Consider the following 21,627-nt stretch of genomic DNA (forward strand, 5'->3'; position numbering starts at 1 on the left):
GTCTCAGCATACAAAATCAATGCGCAAAAATCACAAGCATTCCTATATACTATTAATAGACAAACAGAGAGCCAAATCATGAGTGAACTCCCATTCACAACTGCTACAAAGAGAATAAAATACCTAGGAATCCAACTTACAAGGGATGTGAAGGACCTCTTCAAGGAGAACTACAAACCACTGCTCAACCAAATAAAAGGGGACACAAACAAATGGAAGAACATTCTATGCTCATGGATAGGAAGAATCAATACCATGAAAATGGCCATACTGCCCAAGATAATTTATAGATTCAATGCCATCCCCATCAAGCTACCAATGACGCTCTTCCTAGAATTGGAAAAAACTACTTTAAAGTTCATATAGAACCAAAAAAGAGCCCGCATTGCCAAGACAATCTAAGCAAAAAGAACAAAGCTGGAGGCATCACCCTACCTGACTTCAAACTATACTACAAGGCTATAGCAACCGAAACAGCATGGTACTGGTACCAAAACAGATATATAGACCAATAAAATGGAACAGAGGCCTCAGAAATAATGCCACACATCTACAACCTGATCTTTGACAAACCTGACAAAAACAAGCAATGGGGAAAGGATTCCCTATTTAATAAATGGTGCTGGGAAAACTGGCTAGCCATATGTAGAAAGCTGAAACTTGATCCCTTCCTTACACCTTATACAAAAATTAATTCAAGATGGATTAAAGACTTAAATGTAAGACCTAAAACCATAAAATCCCTAGAAGAAAACCTAGGCAATACCATTCAGGACATAGGTATGGGCAAGGACTTCATGACTAAAACACCAAAAGCAATGGCAACAAAAGCCAAAATAGACAAATGGGATCTAATTAAACTAAAGAGGATCTGAATGGCAAAAGAAACTACCATCAGAGTGAACAGGCAACCTACAGAGTGGGAGAAAATTTTTGCAATCTACCCATCTGACAAAGGGCTAATATCCAGAATCTACAAAGAACTCAAACAAATTTACAAGAAAAAACAAACAATCCCATCAAAAAGTGGGCAAAGGATATGAACAGACACTTCTCAAAAGAAGACATCTATGCAGCCAACAGACATGAAAAAATGCTCATCATCACTGGTCATCAGAGAAATGCAAATCAAAACCACAGTGAGATCCATCTCACGCCAGTTAGAATGGCAATCATTAAAAAGTCAGGAAACAACAGATGCTGGAGAGGATGTGGAGAAATCGGAATGCTTTTACACTGTTGGTAGAAGTATAAATTGGTTCAACCATTGTGGAAGACAGTGTAGCGATACCTCAAGGATCTAGAACTAGAATTACCATTTGACCCAGCAATCCCATTACTGGGTATACACCCACAGGATTATAAATCATGCTACTATAAAGACACATGCACACGTATGTTTATTGTGGCACTATTCACAATAGCAAAGACTTGGAAACAACCCAAATGTCCATCAATGATAGACTGGATTAAGAAAATGTGGCACATATATACCGTGGAATACTATGCAGCCAATAAAAAAGGATGAGTTCATGTCCTTTGCAGGGACACGGATGAAGCTGGAAACCATCATTCTCAGCAAACTATCACAAGGACAGAAAACCAAACACTGCGTGTTCTCACTCATAGATGGGAACTGAACAATGAGATCACTTGGACATAGGGTGAGGACCATCACACACTGGGGCCTGTTGGGGGTGGGGGGCTGGGGGAGGGATAGCATTAGGAGAAATACCTAATGTAAATGATGAGTTGATAGGTGCAGCAAACCAACTTGGCACATGTATACCTATGTATCAAACCTGCACGTTGTGCACATGTACCATAGAACTTAAAGTATTAAAAAAAAAGATTCAATTTGAAAACAATAAAGAAATCTTAGAAAGGAAAGGCATGATTTTCAAATTAAAGCACCCCATAAAGGCCATACATAGCAGAATGGATACTTCAAAAACCAACTTGAATAATTAGTAAACTTACTTGAGAAATTCTCCCAAAACTCAGGAGAAGGTGTGAGGAGGTGCAACAGAAATGCTGAGGGAAAAGAAAAGAATTTTAGAGAGATCAGGGAAATATAAGCAAAATAGCATGAGGGCCAGATCCAGAGAGTCTACCTCCATATAAAGGAAGTCCCAGAAGGAGGGGACTTTATAGAGTTGAAATTATAATAAAAGAAATACTAAAAGAAAATGTCCTGTCCTTGAGTTGAAAAAATATGTATCTTCAAATAAAAATATGCACCAAGGGTTGGGAGAAAGCATTAAAGGAAGCTTAGAACTTGGAAGATTATCCTACAAGGAAGAGTCAGAAAAACCAACAAGAAAAGAGGATTGGACTATTGTCCGATTTATCTTCAAATTGTGCTCAAACATAGTGGAAAATATTTACCCAATCCTGAGGAAAAATTATTGTGACTCTATAATTTTTCCTAAAAAATAAACAATTAAAATAATGAAAGCCTTTGTTACCTCCTATGTGCCACACACTGTTCAAAGTGCATTTGTTGAATTATTTCAATTAACACTCACAACAATCCCATAAGGTAGGTACTATTATCCTTTTTACAGGTGAGGAAATTGAGGCACAGAGAAGTTAAGTAACTTGCCCAAGGTCACACAGTATAGAAGTAGACAGTGTAGAAGAGATAGAGATGAACTCAATTCATGCTCTTAACCAACCAGACTTTAATCAAGCATTCTTACATGTAAATGTAAAACAGCAACTATGGTAAGTACCATGAGGAGGTGCTATGGAATTCATGGATTTAGGGATCCTGCCTGTCATTTTACAGATGAATGGCATATAGCCACCGTTTATTGAATGCCTTTTTTCCTAAAACAAACAAACAAAAAAAAACAAAACAAAGCAACAACAAAATAAAACAAAGCCAGGTACCCAAAGGGAAAAGCTAGAGGGAAGGACCTGGGTAATGATTTTCCTCTTACATGGAGCACTTAGAAACTCAGACGTGAAAGGGACCATGGCCGATGTGGTGCCTCACACCTGTAATCCCAGCACTTTGGGAGGCCGAGGCGGGTGGATCACCTGAGATCAGGAGTTCAAGAGAAGCCTGGCCAATATAGTGAAACTCTGTCTCTATAAAAATTAGCCCAGCGTGGTGGCTGGTTCTTGTAATCTCAGCTACTCAGGAGGCTGAGGCAGGAGAATTACTTGAATCACTTGAACCCGGGAGGCGGAGGTTGCAGTGAGGCGAGATGGCGCTGCTGCACTCCAGCCTGGGCAACAGAGCAAGAGTCTGTCTCAAAAAAAAAGAAAGGGACCATGCCTATCAGAGGAGTGGGCCATCTTCAACATACCCAATGCCTGCTTATAGACCATGTTAATGGGGAGCTCACTACCTCCTCAGGACCCCAAGTCTTTGTTGGATACCTTGGCTGCAAACAATCCTGGCCTTCAAATTTGAAGTTGTTCTTGAAGGTTTAAAATAGAAAATGATCTGGCCAGGCGCGGTGGCTCATGCCTGTAATCTCAGTACTTCGGGAGGCCGAGGTGGTGGATCACTTGAGGTCAGGAGTTCAAGATCAGCCTGGCCAATATGGTGAAACCCTGTCTCTACTAAAAATACAAAAATTCGCTGGGCGTGGTGGTGCACGCCGGTAGTCCCAGCTACTCGGGAGGCTGAGGCGGGAGAATCGCTTGAACTCGGGAGGTGGAGGTTGCAGTGAGCCAAGATTACGCCACTGCACTCCAGCCTGGGTGACAGAGTGAGACTCCATCTCCAAAATAAACAAAGAAAATGATCATAAAGTCTTGACTGGTTTACATTCAAGTGAAAGGGACAATGTGCTCGTCTCTCATTCTAAGCTTTAAGTATCTTTCCAAAGGCAGATCCTACTTGTAATGGAAAAACAAAGGGCTTATAAAGACAGCGAGCGCAGCTTTCCAAAGGCTGGTCTTGTAATCACGCCCCCTGCACAACTGCACTGTGTTCTGGTGCTCAACATGCCTTCCCCAGTCCCTGATTCACTTATTGTTTATTCAGTAACTCATTCATTTACTGATTTGTTCACACACATTCATTCATTCATTCACTCCTCCATTTATTTCTTCATTCATTCATTGATTCCATAGGAATTTGCTACACCCCTGGTGGCCTATGTGCAGGACAGGGGAACAGGATCCATCTCCGGGAGGCCCTGCTTGGTGAATACTCAGACTCAAGATGCTGACTGTGAAAAAGCCTGCAGATTTTCAAAGTGTGTGGGGTCTGTGATGTGGGGCTGCTCCCAGCATCCAACTAGAGGACCAGAACTGTGAACCAAGGGACAAGGCCTGTATACATACCATAATTCCTTTAGCTCTGCTGACTTGGCACATTGGAGAAACATGGCACTAGAAACTTACGAATAAATAGAAAAAGCACTTGATTTTTCCATCTAGCTCACATTTTATAATGAGGGTCCAGGCTTAGGTCACACTTTTCTTCCAATTGCCAGCTGGCGGGGGTACAGAGATGAAACGGTCATGGTCCCCACGATGGAGCGGGTCAGAGTGGAGAGAGATAGTGCATTGCAAAGTTAGGAGGAAGCTCAAGGGCAGAGGTGATTAAATCCCCAGGGAGAGAGTGATGATTAAGTCAGCAGGTAGCAGGGGTGGGACAGGATGGGGGAGAGAAGTCCGGAAAAGTTGCAAAGAGGGATTGACACTTGAGATGGGCTTTAACCAATGGCTGGGAGTTCACAGGTGGACTGGGGAGAAGGGCCTTCCAGGAAGAAGGAGCAGCATGTGCCAAAAGCTTGGAGGCCAGAAGTGCACTAGGGTTCAGTATGCTTGGATCCCCAGGGAGTGGATTTGGAGGCTGGCACAAAAGGCCCCATTGTTTTATCACAAGGAGATGGACGCTCACTTCACACTCTGAGCAAAAGCATTCTGCAGCAGTTCAGACCCCCTGACTAGGAGGAATCTGGGGAAAGAGCCACACCTTCACTGTCCAGTTGGAGGGAGCTGATGAGTGATGAATAGATGGAGGGATAGAGGTCAGGTGCCAGATGGCCTGGACCCCTGCTCTTCTTTGTCCTGTCCTGTGGCACCTGTGACTTTCAGCTGCAGGGATGAAAGGAGGCATAGGGAACTGCAGGAATAACAAGAACTCTTGATAGGCTGAGACTTCACTGGACCTGCCAACTTTTCCATTGGCTATTAAGGATAAGACAGGAGCAAATTTGGGGGCCTGTAGGGGCATCAGTTTTTCTAAAAAGGAAGGCACCAATTCCTTAGGCGCCAAGTCTCATGTGCAGCTGAGCTTCTCGTAACCCTGTGGGTTCCCAAGAATCCTTGTCAGGCAGTGGTGCTTTCCTGGCAAAGTAATTGCCAGTAGAATGCAGCCCCAGACCAGGGTCTGACCAGGCTGCAGAAAGATCCGTGGTTTCCTATGGAGCAAGGCCCACGCAGAAGTCTTTAATGAGCCACAGAAGGGCTTCCATGGGGCTCAGGCTGCTGGGGGCTGGGGCCGCCGTGACAGACTTGGAACCCTGTGGTCCTTCTGCATGTGAGCACTCAGCTCCTTCCCCACTGTGTGTCCACAAGGGGCTCTCTGCTCATAAGTGCCAGGAGGGACAATCTGCCTGTGGTGTCCCTGTACTGTTCTCACCTTGCAGCATGGCCAATTGCGCTAATTCTTGCTCAGCCTGAAGCCCGGAGCTGAGCCAGAGGCCTCTCTGCTCTCGGCTGTAGCTGTTCTGGAACTTGGCACTGTTACCAGTCTTCCTCAAAGTCATAATTACCACCACTTAGCCCGGGTTAGTGATCTGGAGCAGGGAGCAGCCCAGCCCGCACTGACTCCCGCTGCCAGCAGACCAACTACTGATGATAGCTTCATGGTTCATAATAATAATAACGACGATAATAGCTATCATTTATTGGACACTCGCTGTGGACCAGGCACTGGGCTAGGTGTTTTACATGCGGAATAGGGCCTACTCCTGTTCCTCCCTCAGTTCCTCTCCACCCACCTTCCTCCTACTCCGGGTCTGCTTCATAACCATTGATTTGCATGGCAGCTTTTGTTTTATAGCAAAGGAAGCAAGGGCTGTTCTAGGGGAGGAAGCTGGAGGGGATGATATGCATTGCTTCCCATCTGCCTTCCTACAGGGCCTGGGTTTGGGTGTTATGGTCAGGGCACACGGCCACAAACTCTTTTTCATGGGACACCTGGTAAGAATCTAGACAAAAAAAATCCTGGACAAAAATGGACAGGAATCCAGGGAGACTTTGCGAGGCTCAAGGCACGGCACAGATCTCTCCCCACCTCTGCCTGGAACATGAAGGTTGGTGGCTTTGCAAATCTCCAGAACTGCCCTGTTGAAATAGACAAAGACCACCTTATGAGGGTCGGTGCAGGGTGCATTCTCCAGAAGCAGAGGCTGAGGAGTTTGGGGCACAAGGTGTTGCTAGGGATCCACACCTCCAAAGGGCAGGGCGCATAAGCAGGACTGGCTGGAGGAAGAGGCTGAACCATGAGGCAAGCCCAGCACAGCCTCGGCCCACTTCATGGGAAGCTTCGGAGTGACTCGTTCATCAGTGTCTGTATCTGGTGGAAATGGTCAGGCCTTGGTGTCCTCACCTGGCTCAGTCACTTCATGCAGGCTGCCCAAGGAAGGGTGACTGAGGGTGAGGCTTCTGAGGCTGACCCTGAGGGAGCTGACGGCTGGAGGCAGCTGCCGGCTGCCTTTCCTGCACTTCCCCAGCTGGCTTCATGGCGGGGGGAGGTAGGGACACAGACAAGAAGGAACTGAGGTGGGACAGGAAGAACGGGTTGGTGCCAAACGGTGAGAGAAGCTGTCTGGTTTTGTGGAAATGTGTGAAGTTCCTTTTGGCAACTCCTAGAAAAAAATGGGGGACTCTTTGGGAAGACTCATTTCTGTAAGTGGAGCTGGTAACGCTTGGAGCCACCATAACTCGGTCATTAGAAGTTAATGTGACCTTATTTTCTAGTCAAAGGCTGATGAGATTACACATAGCAATCTGTTAATTTCACATGAGAATCCTGCTGTATAGGTGAGGAGACTGGGTTTCAGAGGGTTAAGTAGCTAAGGTGCTCAGAGTCACCCCAGAGCCAGGCCTTGAATCCGGATCTCACCAATTCTGCCACTCACGCATTTCTGTGTTCTGCTGCCTCAAAACGTTGGCTCAGGGGCTGAGGGCCTCAGGCAAATCCCGCTGAAGATTGCCCCAGGTGGATCCTCCCTGGAATTAGCTCGGTTTCCAAAAAATGGACAGCAGGACTGTCTCAGTCTCCTAGGGCTACCATAACAAAACGCCACAAACTGGGTGGTTTCAAACAACAACCATTCGTTGTCACGTGGTTTGGGAGGCTGGAAGTACAAAACCCGGGCACTGGAAGGGCCACGCTCTCCCAAGGCTCTATGAAAGGATCTGTTCCACGCCTTTCTCTTAACTGCCAGTGCTGCCGGCAATACCTGGCTTGCAGCTGCATAACTTCAATCTTTGTCTGCACCATCGTGTGCATCGTCTCCTGGGCCTTCAATCTTATATGGGCACAGTCATAGTGGATTAAGGGCCCATTCTGCCACAGTACGATCTCATCTTAATGAATTACATCCGCAACCATCTTCTTTGCAAATAGAGGCCACGTTTTGAAGTACTGGTATCCTAGGACTTCAGCCTATCTTTTCAACATAATTCAATCCAGAACAAGGACCTATCAGACTCCAGGTCATCCTAACTACCCTCCCCAGATCTATCAGTTATTTCTTCCACTGCCCTTGACTCAATGCCCCAGGAAGGCAAGGGTAAACTTTGGGGTTCAGCTGCAATGTAGAGGGCTTGCTGGACCCCTTCTTGCCGGATGACATAACAGAGGGTCTCACCAGTGAAATGAGTGAAACCGTGAGTTTCCTGACAGCAGCACCTGAGGTTCACACATAATAATATCCCCTGTGGTGCTTGGCACATAGCAGAATTTGAGAATCAGAAGGCACTGACTGATGTAAAGCATAGCACTGTGGTCTGCTAAGATAGGGGATGAAAGGTGACTATCAGACTTGGCAGGGCAGGGAGCACCAGTGACTCCAGGAGAGTGGTTTCCTGGAGTTGAGGAGGGGTCAGAAGTCATATTATGGTGGATTTGAGAATCCATTGGGTTGAGGAAGTAAAGGCAGTAAGTGTAGACAATTCTTCGGAAGAGTTTTGCTGTGACTAAGAGGATATAGACAGTAGCTGTAAGTTAGGAAGGGGAGTTATAGAATCAAGTGAGGTATTTTTTAAAATGGGAAGACTTGAGTATGATCTGCCGATGGCGAGAGCCGAGCATGAGAGTTCGGAGATGCAGGCAAGATAAGGGAGGAAGTTAGGAGAGGCTGGTGGACTTTTCTACCTCTGAACTTCTCTAATCCACATCATCTGGCCTAACCTAGACATGTAATCCGCTTCTCTCCTCCCAGATTCAACTACAGCCCCATATCCTTGGCAGGGACACCTAGAGGGGGGTGGTGATGGGGTCATTGCTTGTAATTTGGGTCCCAGGCAAAGGACTGCTGGCTTCTCTGTTCCGTAGGATGACACTCTTCCCTTTCTGAGTCTGATACTCATCATGGAGTTTTTGTGGTTTAGTTACCAAGCCTCCTCCGTGATTCTGTCGATTTCTAGGCCCTCAATCAATGTTTGCTGAACAGTGAATGAATGGATGGATCCCAAGGACAGGGTTATCGTGGAGCTCCCAAGCATTTATCTTGAATCTGTAAAATGCAAGAAAAATTGCCCCATCTGTTTCTGTATTATATCAGGATAGCAAAAAGCCACAGAACTTAACTGTAGCCAACTCAGTCATATATGACAACCCAGCAGCAATGCAGAATGCATTGATGCATTGGTGTAAACCTGTGTGTGTGTGTGTGTGTGTATCTGTAAGAGCTGGATGTGATTGCATATCTCATATCACATATGTGTAAGGACGTATGTGTCTGAGTGTGTTAATGAATGTGTATGTGCCTGTTTAATTGTCTATATGTGTGCAACTAAGTGAGCAGATATTTTCAAGAGTGAATGCATGTGTGTGCGTGTGTGTGTGTGTGCGGGTGTGTGTATGTGAGTATATGTGAGCTCACGCGTACCTGCACTGCAATATGGGCTCCAGTGAGCAGATGTACTGCACGTTGTCACCTGATTGTGTCCATACCTTATGCACCCCCCAAAAAACCTCCTTTTCATCCAAGCTCATAGTATCCAAATGAATCTAAGAACTATTCTACTGCACATATTCACACTAACCTGAGCTGAGCCAGTATGAATTGGCTAAAAATCCAGAATTATCAAATATTTCAAAAGATAGGCAACCATCACTGTACAGAATAGCTAGTAATTAAAGCAGGCTTACCTCCACCCAATGCAGGCATTGCTTCATCTAGCGGCACCTTCTAACAGAACCTTCTGTTAGATGTTAATTATTATGTTATTATTTATGTTAATTAATGTTGTGTTATTAATTATGTTAATTATTATTAACATTAGAAACTCTGGGCAAGAACAGTAGAGAAATGTTCTATATCTGCACTGTCTTTTGCAGGATACACTGTTGGGCACATGTTGAGTACTTGAAATGTTGAAATGTGGCTTGTGTGAGAAAGGAACTGAATTTTTTTTTTTTTTGAGACAAGGTCTCACTTTGTCACCCAGGCTGTAGTGCAGTGGCACGATCTCAACTCACTGCAACCTTGACCTTCCAGGCTCAAGCAATTCTCCTGCCTCAGCCCCCTAAGTAGCTGGGATAACAGGAATGTGCCACCACGCCCGGCTAATTTTTTGTGGTAGAGACAGGGTTTCGCCATGTTGTCCCGGCTGGTCTCCAGCTCCTGAGCTCAAGTAATCTGAATGCCTTGGCCTCCCAAAGTGCTGGGATTATCGGTGTGAGCCATTATGCCTGGCCCAGGAACTGAATTTTTAATTTTATTTCCTTTTTTTTTTTTTTTTTTTGAGATGGAGTTTCACTCTTGTTTCCCTCCAGGCTGGAGTGCAATGGTATGATTTTAGCTCACCACAACCTCCACCTCCCAGGTTCAAGCGATTCTCCTGCCTCAGCCTCCTGAGTAGCTGGGATTACAGGCATGCACCACCACACCCGGCTAATTTTGTACTTTTAGTAGAGATGGGGTTTCTCCATGTTGGTCAGGCTGGTCTTGAACTCTCGACCTCAGGTGATCCACCCGCCTCGGCTTCCCAAAGTGCTGGGATTACAGGTGTGAGCCACTGCACCTGGCCAATTTTATTTACTTTTAACTAATTAAAATCTGAATTTAAATAACCACATTGGCTAGTAGTTATGGTATTGGTCAGTGCCAATCTAGAATGAATGTTCCATGCTTTTATTTTACCACTGCATCCCCTAGAGCCCAGCGTAGTGTCTGACACCGGGAGGCAGCTGAGTAAAGACAAGCTGACTGAAGGCATGGAGCCAGGGCAGGTCTGCAGGGATTTGCACTAATGAATAGAATCATGGAGATTGATATAATAAATGGAAACATAAATACTGTTTGTAGACAACTGAGTGCTTCTGAAATGTTGGATAAATATCTTCCCTGAAGAGTTATACAATATCTTTATGGTGGAATTTATCCTAAGAGTTTATTAAAACTTTGCCATTTTCTGCTTCTGTTTCTCTCTCAAGCCCAGCATGAGCAAATCTCAAGCTCTCATTTGCATGAACTATTCATTTCTTCCCAGTGGAGGTTCAATTGGTGATTATGATGAAGCCGTTGCAACCCCAACCCTCCTTGTATGTCCTGTGTGCTCAAAGCCTGGGTTGTTCGGAAGACCCTCCATCTCTAAATGGAAACTACAGAAACTCTGACTTCAAAGGGGACTTCGCAGTCACTTGCTCTGCTCCTATCTGCCCACCGTTCTCAAGCTCAAACAACCAGGGGGTCACAATTGGATGTTAGAGTCATCCCAATTCCTACTGATTTGGTGGCGTTATCACTCTGCCAACTGAGATGATGCATGGAATCTACCAGAACTCCTTTCCTTTCATTATTATCTATAGTTTCTTTGCAGATCCAGCCCTCCTTTGTGCAGTTGGTGCTGCTTAACCTTAGGGCATGACCCCGTGTGAATCACCTCTTGTGAATGCTCTGTACCTGCCTCACAGTGTTATGGGGACAATCAAACGAATTAATTCCTCTAAAGTACTTTGAGGAGTCCCTAACATATAGCAATTTCTAAATACATGCTAATTATTATTAACATTGTTATTTTTAATCATTATTTTATCTTGTTAGAATCTGATGATTGGTCAGTTGAGATGAATTTCGGCCAGTTGAGATGAATTTCTTTTAAAGATACTATCAATGACTACTTTCCTTTTTTGCACTTTAAATAAGAAATTGTGAAGTCAATCAATATTCATGTCACTTTATAAATATCTTAAACCACCGTACCTATGAGTAAACCAGTAGTTCTTATATTTTTAAAAATTATAGACTCCTTTATTTAATGGAAACTGAAAATGTAAATCAGATATAAATGGAGTTTCTGGATGAAGGGAAAGTGGGGCTTAAAGACCATCCCTGCCCAAACTGCCCCTGGGGCTTGAGGGGATCCTTTAAAACCAAGAAAATTCTTTTTTTTTTTTTTGAGATGGAGTTTCGCTCTTGTTGCCCAGGCTGGAGTGCAGTGACATGATCTTGGCTCACCGCAACCTCTGCCTCCCAGGTTCAAGCGATTCTCCTGCCTCAGCCCCCCAAGTAGCTGGGATTTCAGGCATGTACCATCGCGCCCTGCTAATTTTGTATTTTTAGTAGAGACAGGGTTTCTCCATGTTGGTCAGGCTGGTCTCGAACTCCCGACCTCAGGTGATCCACCCGCCTTGGCCTCCCAAAGTGCTGGGATTATGAGCGTGAGCCACCGTGCCTGGCCTCAGAAAATTACTCTTGAGGAGATGTCATTCACAGCCCCAATTCCTCTTCACGTTGGGATCAGGTGACATGTACCGTTTCATTACTTAGGTACCTTTAAATGTGCTAATTGAGGTTATTGGCTGACTTCATTTTTATGTTTTATTCCCTTCCCAGTCCCTCCATTGTTTCTGGCTAACTTGCACCACAAACCTCCTTAATCTCTTCAAATAAATTGACTCTTAACTTCTGATGCCCAAGATTCTAGCAGGAGAGTTCATGAACACTCACTAGAGGTGCTGCTGCTTCTAGTGTTCCATTGGTTTATGTCTCTCCTGCCCCTCTTCGCTCCCCTACTAATCCTGAGTTTTTGAACACCTGGAACAATGTCGAGGTCTTTCTTTCCTTTCCGCAGCCCACTACAAGGTCAGGGACACAGTATGCACTCAATAAATGTTTGCAGAATGAGTGATTTTCCTAGGAAAGAGCAAGGGATTTGGAGTCAGAAGACCTGGGTTTAAGTCTTAGTTCCACAGTGTAACTCTGGGCAAGTCTACTTAACCTCTCAGAGAGCCTCAGTGTTCTTATCTGGAATGAGAACATTGTAATGTATGAACATTAACATTGAGCATTCAATGTTCATTTTATGAATGTTGTATGAACATTGAATGTAAAGTAGGAATGCGTGTCTCACAACACTGAGGTGGGAAGTAAGGCGGGATATGAAGTTCTTAGTAAACTGTAAAGGGATACACATGAAAGAATTGCTGTTATTATATCTAGAGCGGGTATCTTAGTCTGTTTTTTGCTGCTGTAACAGAATGCCATAGATTGGGTAATTTATAAGATTTTATTTGGCTCACTGTCCTGGAGGTTGGGAAGTCAAAGATCATGGTGCTGGCATCTGGCAAGGCTCATCACACGGCAGAAGATGAGAAGGTGAAAGCAAGTGAGCTCAAGAGAAGAATCAGGCTGAACTCATCCTTTCCACTAGAAACCCAATCTGGAGATAACCAGACAATGGCATTAATCCCTTCCTGAGAGTGGAGGAGCCCTCGTGGCCTAATCAACTCTTAAAGGCTCCATCTTTTAATGCTGTAACAATGGCAATTAAGTTTCCAACACATAAACTTTTGAGGGACACATTCAAACCATAGCAAGGGGCAACTTTGGCCCAGTGAGACTTCTGGGCTCCCTTCTGGGGCTGAACAACAGGGATAGATTCATTTGTAGAAAATGTTTGCTAATTATTGTCTGGTTTGAATAATTATCCAGGGATCCTGGAAACAGCCCTTCCCACGGATCAAACTGTCACATCTGCAGCTGACCTTTAAGTAATCTGAGTGGGGGTAATTACAAAGGGCTGGTTTTCTCTAAATATAGCTGTTCCCCAGCTAAAGGTCAACTCAAAGGAGGACAGTTTGATAATTGCAAGCAGTTTGATAGTGAATTGGGGCAAACATTCCCAGGGGTGCAGTCAGTGGTTTCCTTTTACAAAGAACAGGGTGTGATGGGGAGGATCTGACTTTCTGACCCCGAATAGAGAATGTCAAAGTTCCCACTTTATCTAAATTCCAGTAGTAAGGTGGCATCATTTGTGGGAAGGTAACTGTAGTGAAAACTTTTGCAGAGAGTGGAGTTAGATCCTCTGCCTCTGGACTTTCAGAGTCCTGTGAATTCTGGTGCTCTGGTCTCCTGTTTGTTTCCTACTTGTATACTTTGTTTCTCCAGTGAGAGTTTTTGCTCTTCCACGGTTGAGACCTCTATATTAAATACCAGGATGTGTAAAGCAAGAAAAGATTTGGATATGGATCCTGATACTGCCAGGATTCTTTTTGGAGGACTTTGGATGAATTATTTTCTTCATTGAGCTCCAGTTTTCTCATCTATAAAATGGGGCTTGTGAATTACTACCCTGCCTGCCAGGATGGGTCATAGGGAGATCTAATAAGGAAATATATGGGAAAGGACTTTGCAAGCCTCAAATTCCTCTGTAGATGCTGGAGGAGGTCAAGACACACTCATCCTGTCCTATCTCCTTAGCCTGATTTTTTTTTTTTTTTTTTTTTTTTTGAGACAGAGTCTCGCTCTGTCGCCCAGGCTGGAGTGCAGTGGCGCAATCTCGGCTCACTGCAAGCTCCGCCTCCCGGGTTCACGCCATTCTCCTGCCTCAGCCTCTCCGAGTAGCTGGGACTACAGGTGCCCACCACCACGCCCGTTAGCCTGATCTTAAGCTCATCTGCAGTGGGCCTTATACTTCTCTTGCAACCGTCCTCTCTCCTCACCTCTCTCCCCACCTGGTGTTCAAATTAAAAAAACAATTGAGGCAAGTGAATTGGAATAAAAGAGGAAGAATATGATAATTAAACAGAAGCAGGGTGACCACCCTACAAAATGTGAGACTTGATGGTTACGGTCTGAGAGTCAAAGGCCCAATCTTAATTTTATATTTCCTTTTTCTTCACTAGACCCATGCTCTACTCTTACTTCTCTTCTACCACAATCCCCAGGGGGCCTCTTTACTGTGTATCTTAGATCCGGAAAAATTTTCCCTTCGCCTGGAGTTTCCAAACCCTATCACTTACAATATTTAGAAAAGTCCTCCATCCTCCTTTAGGCGAAGCAGTGACAATGTTTAATAGAGCTGAGCTGCAATATCCCATTTGCCAGCAGGTGTCACCATCGAGCAGACAATGCATTCATTAATTCAACACCTAAATATTGACACTGCTGTGTGCTAGGCCTTCTTCTAGATATAGGTAAAACAGTGAACAAAACAGACAACATCCCTACCCTCATGAGGATGGACAATGACTAAATAAACACTTAGATATACAATGTAATGTCAGATAATTATCAATGCTATGAAGAGGATAGAGACTGAAAGGAGAGAGAGGATTATTTTAGATAGGGTGGTTAAGGAAGGCCTATCTGTGAAGGTGATATAAAAAATATCTTAAGGCCAGAGATGATGTGTCTACACATCCATGTGTGTAAGGCATATTGCCTTAAAAGTTTTTACTAATACTAAATTGAATATTTTGCTCTGAATCCTCATTTCATAGAGTTTGGTGGTGGGGTGGTGGGGGGTGGGGAATAAACCTTAACCTTCCTTAGAGAACCCACCCACCCAGGCATCCAGGGAGGAATTGCAATTCGAGGCTCCTAGGCAGAGAGAGGGAGAGTGGGGGAATAACCTCTTGCCTTGGCCATGGGTTCCCATAGCACTCTCTTCTATGGCTTCCTATATGGCCTGGTGGTTTTCTACTGCCTCAGGGCCATGTTGGACTGTTCACAGTTCCATCTGCCTGGGTGACCCTCCCAGAGGTGCTGATGAGAACAAGTCTGCTCTGCACCTTTCTGTCTCTCTCTCCTCCCTCCCCTAGCTGGCGAAATTTCTATCTGGTCCTCTGAGAAGGGGTCAGAGAGTGAAGCTCAGCTCTCCCCCTGCTTCTGGCCAAGACACTTGTCAAAGCCTGAGAAATCCCCTTCCCCCAAGGGCTCAGGCTTTTGGAACGCAAAAGCCAGAGAGATTTGCAGCCTATTTCTGGTTTTTGCCCTGCTGCGTCTTTCCCCTGAGACAATGAGCAGAATGCTGACTTCCTCTTTGGGGATAGTGGGGTGAGAAGGGAAAATATAGGGGAGAAAAAATACAAGTTGGATAGACTTGTATCTCAAAATATCATCCCAGCCACAACTGTTAAATACATTCCAGCCTTCGTTGATTCTCTAAGTTCAATACGTTGTGTGTTGGGGGTACTTAGAGTCAGGGTCCTGACATCTGTGTTTGTTTCGATGCTCATGTTCGAATCCAAACCTGCTTCCTCTAGGGTAAGTGTGATTTCTTCTAGTTAAGTACGGGAAAAAATTAAGTAGTATTAATAGTTTTTTTTTTTTTCTCCCTAAGTGAACAGTGAAATTGGCAGGCAAAAGGCAACAGAAAGCATTTCCTTAGCTTTCGGGTGACTTGGAAGCTCTTGTCTAAAAATATGGACAAGCAGGAGTGTGAGGGAGTGTGTAGGAGGCTTGTCCCCACAGTTCTCCACAGCCAGGAGCATGGGGGCCACTGTGGGAAATGCGCCCAAATGTCTCTGCTAAGAGCCTCTTTTAAAACAAGCTCCCCTCCCATTCCGAGATTTACAGTAAACTTCTCAGAGGACATGGGCAATTTTCCCCAAGCCCTTGAAATGAAAGACAAAGAAAGCAGAGTGACAGGGCATCTGTGGAGAAAGGGCTTGCTGGGCAGGCCAGGCCAATTAGCTGCTTTCCACCCCTGGGCTCTCTGTGGTGGTCTTCCAGTGTTTGGTGGGGAGGGGAGGGGAGCCATGGGGCCTGGCGTGCCTGACACCCAATTAGTGCTCATTCACCAACTGACCAGCCCAGCTGGCTGGCCTGCTCCCTTCCAGCTGCTCAGCAGCCAGCTCCAACAGCTCTAAGAACAGGGGGTGCTAATTGGATGCTGAAACCCAGCCGCTTCTCCATCCGCCCAGCCCAGCCTTGTGAAGGCCCCGGCTTTCTTGGCCAAGCTTCTGCCCCTGGTTCTGCTGTCAACTCATCCTCCCTGGGAAAATGCGGCTCCTCTCAAGTAGAAATGTAACAGCCAGCCCTGCAGCTTCCACCAGAATTCTTGAAGAGCCCAAGTGAAGGCAGAAGCAAGGTCAGTAGGGGAATGGGTAATGTAAGGGAGGAGAGAATGAGAGGTCCTGGGGGCCATCAGGTTCCCTGAGGTATTGGAGGAAGCATGAACGTAGGAGACAGGGAGCCCTGCCGCTAACTCTCCATGGTGTCTTTCATTCTTGGGCCTCAGTTTCCCTATCTGCACACAAGGGGACCTGAGTAGATGCCCTGCACGCACCCTTCCAGCCCTGATGTGGAACGTCTCTGAGCCAAGACTCTGGGGAGTCTGCAGATCCCTGCAGTGGGGTGGGCATGCACCTTGGGACCCCAAGTCACAGGAGTCCTTTTTGAGCTCAATGCGGTTCTGGCTCCGGCTGATGAGGGCCTGAGCCTGCCTCTTAGAATACTTGGTTCTCCAAGACAAGTCAAGATCCTGGGGGAACAGCCCTGCTGTCCTGGTCCTGTAAATCTAGATATTCAAGTGGTTTTCTTGTTTCCATGTTTCCTGCTGTGTCAGTGATTCCAGGGATGTCTCAGGGTCACAGTAGGTTCACACAAGTGCTCTCTGGAAGGGACTGCAGCCCCATGCCCCTTTCCCAAGGCAGCCCCCAATGTGTTTGCACAGTAACAGCCACAGGGTCCAGCTTCACTGCCTCATCTCAGGTTATCAGGTTATCCTGCTGATATGGTGGCAGACGTTAGTAACCGTGTCCCATTAAGAACCCACATTATATTGTCTTGTTGCTCCGATTCTTTACTGCCTCCCTATATTGGGATTACACATCCATGCTCTTTATCATGTGACTTTGCAGTTCCTGCAACCACAGTGGGTGGTGTAGACTTCTCTGCTGGTATATACTGATAACGAACTGGGTCAGATGACTTGCTTCGGCCAGTGGAACATGGGTAGTACTGATGCTGCCAGTCTGTGCTGAGACTCTAGGATGCATCACTGTGTCTCCTCAGCCTTCTTGTGCCCCTGTGATCTGCTATGGACAGGACATGCTCCTGGAATCCACAGCGCCTGCAGCCTGGGCCCCAGAATGGATGTGTGGAGGAGACCTGAGCCTAGCCCAATACCTGGGGCCACTCTGGTCCGCATGAACTCATCTGGACCAGCCAAACCTAGGTCAACCTGTTGACCTATAACTTTGAAAATAAATGTGTGTTGCGGTAAGCCACAAAGATTTTGAGGTTATTTATTAAGAGACAAAAAGCTGACTAATATGGCCGGGCGTGGTGGCTCACGCCTGTAATCCCAGCACTTTGGGAGGCCAAGGTGGGCAGATCACCTTGAGACCGGGAGTTTGAGACCAGCCTGGCCAACATAGTGAAATCCTGTCTCTACTAAAAATACAAAAATTAGCCAGCTACTCAGGAGGCTGAGGCACAAGAATTGCTTGAGCCTGGGAGACAGAGGTTGCAGTGAGCCGAGATCGCGCCACTGCACTCCAGCCTGGGTGACAGAGCAAGACTCTGTCTCAAAACAAACAAACAAACAACAAAAAACCCCCAAACCTGACTAAATACATCAATAAAGACAAGAAACTTCCAGGAGAAGGATGCTGAGGAGCAGCTTGTGGGTGTCCAGGAGCCGGGCACAATAGAGATACCATCATACTCATCTGGCCAGGGGCAGCTCAGGGGACAGGATGTCCCATCTCATGGAAGGCCAGTCCTTGGCCACAGCGTGGCCACCTCCTAGCACTGTCCAGGCCAACCCAAGCTCTGGAAGGACCACATGACCCCTGAATGGGACTGGGGAGAAGCTTCTGAATTGTATTTTCAGAATTTCCCCCAGGTGAGGCCTGAGGGGAGTGGACACTGCTGTTACTCAGGTAGCACGCGAGGCACAAAGCCTGGTAAGATGGGAAAAGAGCAGAAACAAAAATCCCTAGACTCCTGAGGGCAGCTGAGATGATCCTGGAATCTTTAAGATCCGTGTTGATTTGGAAGCCTGGACAGCAACTCTGCATACTGCTGAGATTCAGGGATGACTCTGATCCAGAGAAAGTAATTCCTAATCAGTTTAAGCAAACGGCAAGATGACTCTTCCCTGGGAGTCTGCAGCACTGAGAGAATTGCTGTAATTGCAGGCAGTTGGCAGAGAAATCAGGCGCCTGCCTCTAGTCCCTCAGGCTGCGTTCCCGGGGGACCCCCAGTTTAGAGACCCTCCCACTGAGACTTGGCTCCCTGAGCCGATCCTCCCATGTGGATGTTGACCACAGCTTGTTTGCATATGGCTTGAATTTTGGTTAGGGGCTTTCTGATTGCAGCCTGATTTGTCATTTAAAATATTATGCACAGAAATTAGGATGCACATGGAATTTTGATTCCAGCCGTTCTTTGTGCTTGGAGAGACAAGGCTTCTCCCAGGGAAGTCTGTAGAATATGCTGTGCAAGGGAACCTCTGCAACTTTCCAGGAGTTTCAGTTACTCAGGGAGTCATGGCAACCAGGTCTCAATGTCAGCAGTCTAGGTTCTGGTCCTGGCTCTGCCACCGATGTCAGTGGAACTTAGGGCAAGTCTGATCATTGAGTTGAGTGTCACTTTCATTCTCTATGAGACGGGGATAATAAAAAGCAGCATCGGAGAGATGTTGTGAGGACCAAATGAAATATTGAAGGCAAATGTTTATCACCATGTCTGGCATATAATACACAGTAGCTTCTATTAATAATTACAAAGGGCTTAGCAAATAGTAGGTATTCCATCAGTGGTTCCTATTGTAATTATTATTAAAACACAGATCTGACCGTGTGCACTTCATGTTTGAAATCCTTTGTTAATCCTCATGCCTTTAGAACTGTTTTTCAAATTGTACTGCTTGGTGCCCTGGGAGTTCTGAGGCTGAGGACCTCTCTGATGTTCAGGAAACTAAGGCTGGAGTGATAAACCATCCAAGGTCACACAGATATGAAATTACAAACCCGGGAGTCCAACCCAGCTCCTGCCACATTTCTTCCCAATGTACATCATGATCCAGGCACACTGGACTTCTCTCTGTTCCTAAAACTCTATATTTATACTGCTTTGTACAAATTCTTGCTGCCTGGAAACCTCTTTCCATTTATTTGTCTGTCTAAAGTACATCTTTGTCTGAAAAACCTTCCCGGGCCTCTCAAGCAGTCTTTGTTTCAGTGCTAAGGTGTCTCTGTTGGAGCTCTGAGCATCTATCCATATAGACCAACTCATTTTCTAATATATTTTATAGACTCTGAGGTATATACTTCTTCCCATTTTAGCATCTCTATAATCAGGATCCATCTTATCATCTTACAATTGCTGCTACTCAGACAGGGGTAGTGATGCGGCCTCCAGGGGCTGCGCCTTCCCTTCACTGATGTGGTAATGAAGTTATGCTGGGAGACCTGGTCAGACGCCAGCAGGCAGGCCCCTGATGGCCCATCAACAAAATATTTGATGACCATTTGGAAAAGGAAGTAAGTCTTGTTTATTGTCTGAAACTTTTTGTTGACACATTCTGGGAAGATCAAGAAAAAGCTAGTGGCCAGTCATGGTGGCTCACGCCTGTAATCCCAGCACTTCGGGAGGAGATTGAGGCGGGCGGATCATCTGAGATCAGGAGTTGGAGACCAGCCTGGCCAACATGGCGAAACCCCACCTCTACTTAAAAAAGAAACAAATTAGCCAGGCATGGTGGCGCGTGCCTGTAGTCCAAGCTACTTTGAGGGCTGAGGTGGGAGGATCACTTGAGCCCAGGAGGTCAAGGCTGCAGTTAGCTGAGATCCTGCCACTGAACTCCAGCCTTGGTAACAAGGTGAGACCCTGTCTCAAAAAAAAATAAAAAGCTAGGAAGAAGAGAATAATTGGAAGTTCCTAGCATAAAGAAAAGATAAATATTTAGGTGATAGATTTCCCAGTTACCCCAATTTGATTTTTACACATTATATGAATGTATCAAGTTATCACATATACCCTGAAAATATGTACATCCATTATGTATCAGTAAAAATAAAAAAGGAACAGCCAGCACCACAAATGTAAAATGGGTATCAACAGCTCAGAAGAAACAAAAAGTTTCAGACAAGAGACAGGAGTGGAGCCCTCTTTGAAGAAACGCAGCATCATCTCCACTCTTGATGTCACTAATGATGATTCTGTGCAGAAAGGCCGGGCTCCCAGCTAAACTCCCTTAAACATAGAACCTCGGCCCTAAGTGAAAATAGCTGACCGCAGTTTTCCACCCACACGTTGCCAATTTGGCCTGCCCCGCCCCCATCCTGTGCCCATAAAAGCTCTGAGAGCAATACAAGCAGCTGAGCGTTGAGGATACAAGCGGCTGAGCGGCGAGCGGAGAAGCGAGTGAGGATCGGAGACTATGGATAGATGCTGGTGACTTTAGATGGTGTGGCTTCAGGGAAAGATCACTTTCCTATCTCCTTTCCAGCTTCCCTTTCTGCTGAGAGCCACCCACTGCTCAATAAAGTCGTCCGCATCGATCACCTTTCAAACAGTTTGTGTGACCTGATTCTTCCTGGACGCCAGACGAGAACCCAGGTGCCAAGAGGGCAGGGGCTGTCACCCTGACCCTCCACTGAGTTGGTTGGTACTTGGCCATCCCTGGACGGCAGAGCTGAAAGAATATTGGTTGTAACACGCTTGGACGCTGCTGCAGGGCCTGCACAGAGCCTGTTCCTGCCAGAGAGGAGCAACCGGGTGGTTCCAATGTTCATTTGCTCTGGTTTCCACACTCTGTTTCCCTCCTGTGAGGAGTGGCCAGCCGCGGGCTGAGTGAAATGAGCCACTCCAGTTCTGGCCCACGAAGGGGGTCAAGGGAACTATCCTGTCTCAATTCCATGTGGAAAAACATGGACATTGGTGACTTTGGGTTGAAAAGTGATTCGTAAGATTGGACCCTGAATAGGAAGGTTAGGAATACTGTAGCTAACTTACCGCACTTGTAACATTCCATGATATACAATGATTAAATAATTATGAAAGAACACTTTCAATAAGTATAAGGTAAAAAAAAAAAAATCTAACCAATGAGAAGGCATTGAGTTGCAGCATTTTTTCCTTTTTTAGTAGTCTGTAAAACAGTGCTTTCCTTTACAATCAATAACACCTGAGATTGGATGAAATGCAGGTAGCTGAATTCAGCTGAAGCGGCAGCCAGCAG

The sequence above is a fragment of the Symphalangus syndactylus genome, chromosome 12 (genome assembly GCF_028878055.3).
Source record: "Symphalangus syndactylus isolate Jambi chromosome 12, NHGRI_mSymSyn1-v2.1_pri, whole genome shotgun sequence".
Classification (NCBI taxonomy): Eukaryota; Metazoa; Chordata; class Mammalia; order Primates; family Hylobatidae; genus Symphalangus; species Symphalangus syndactylus.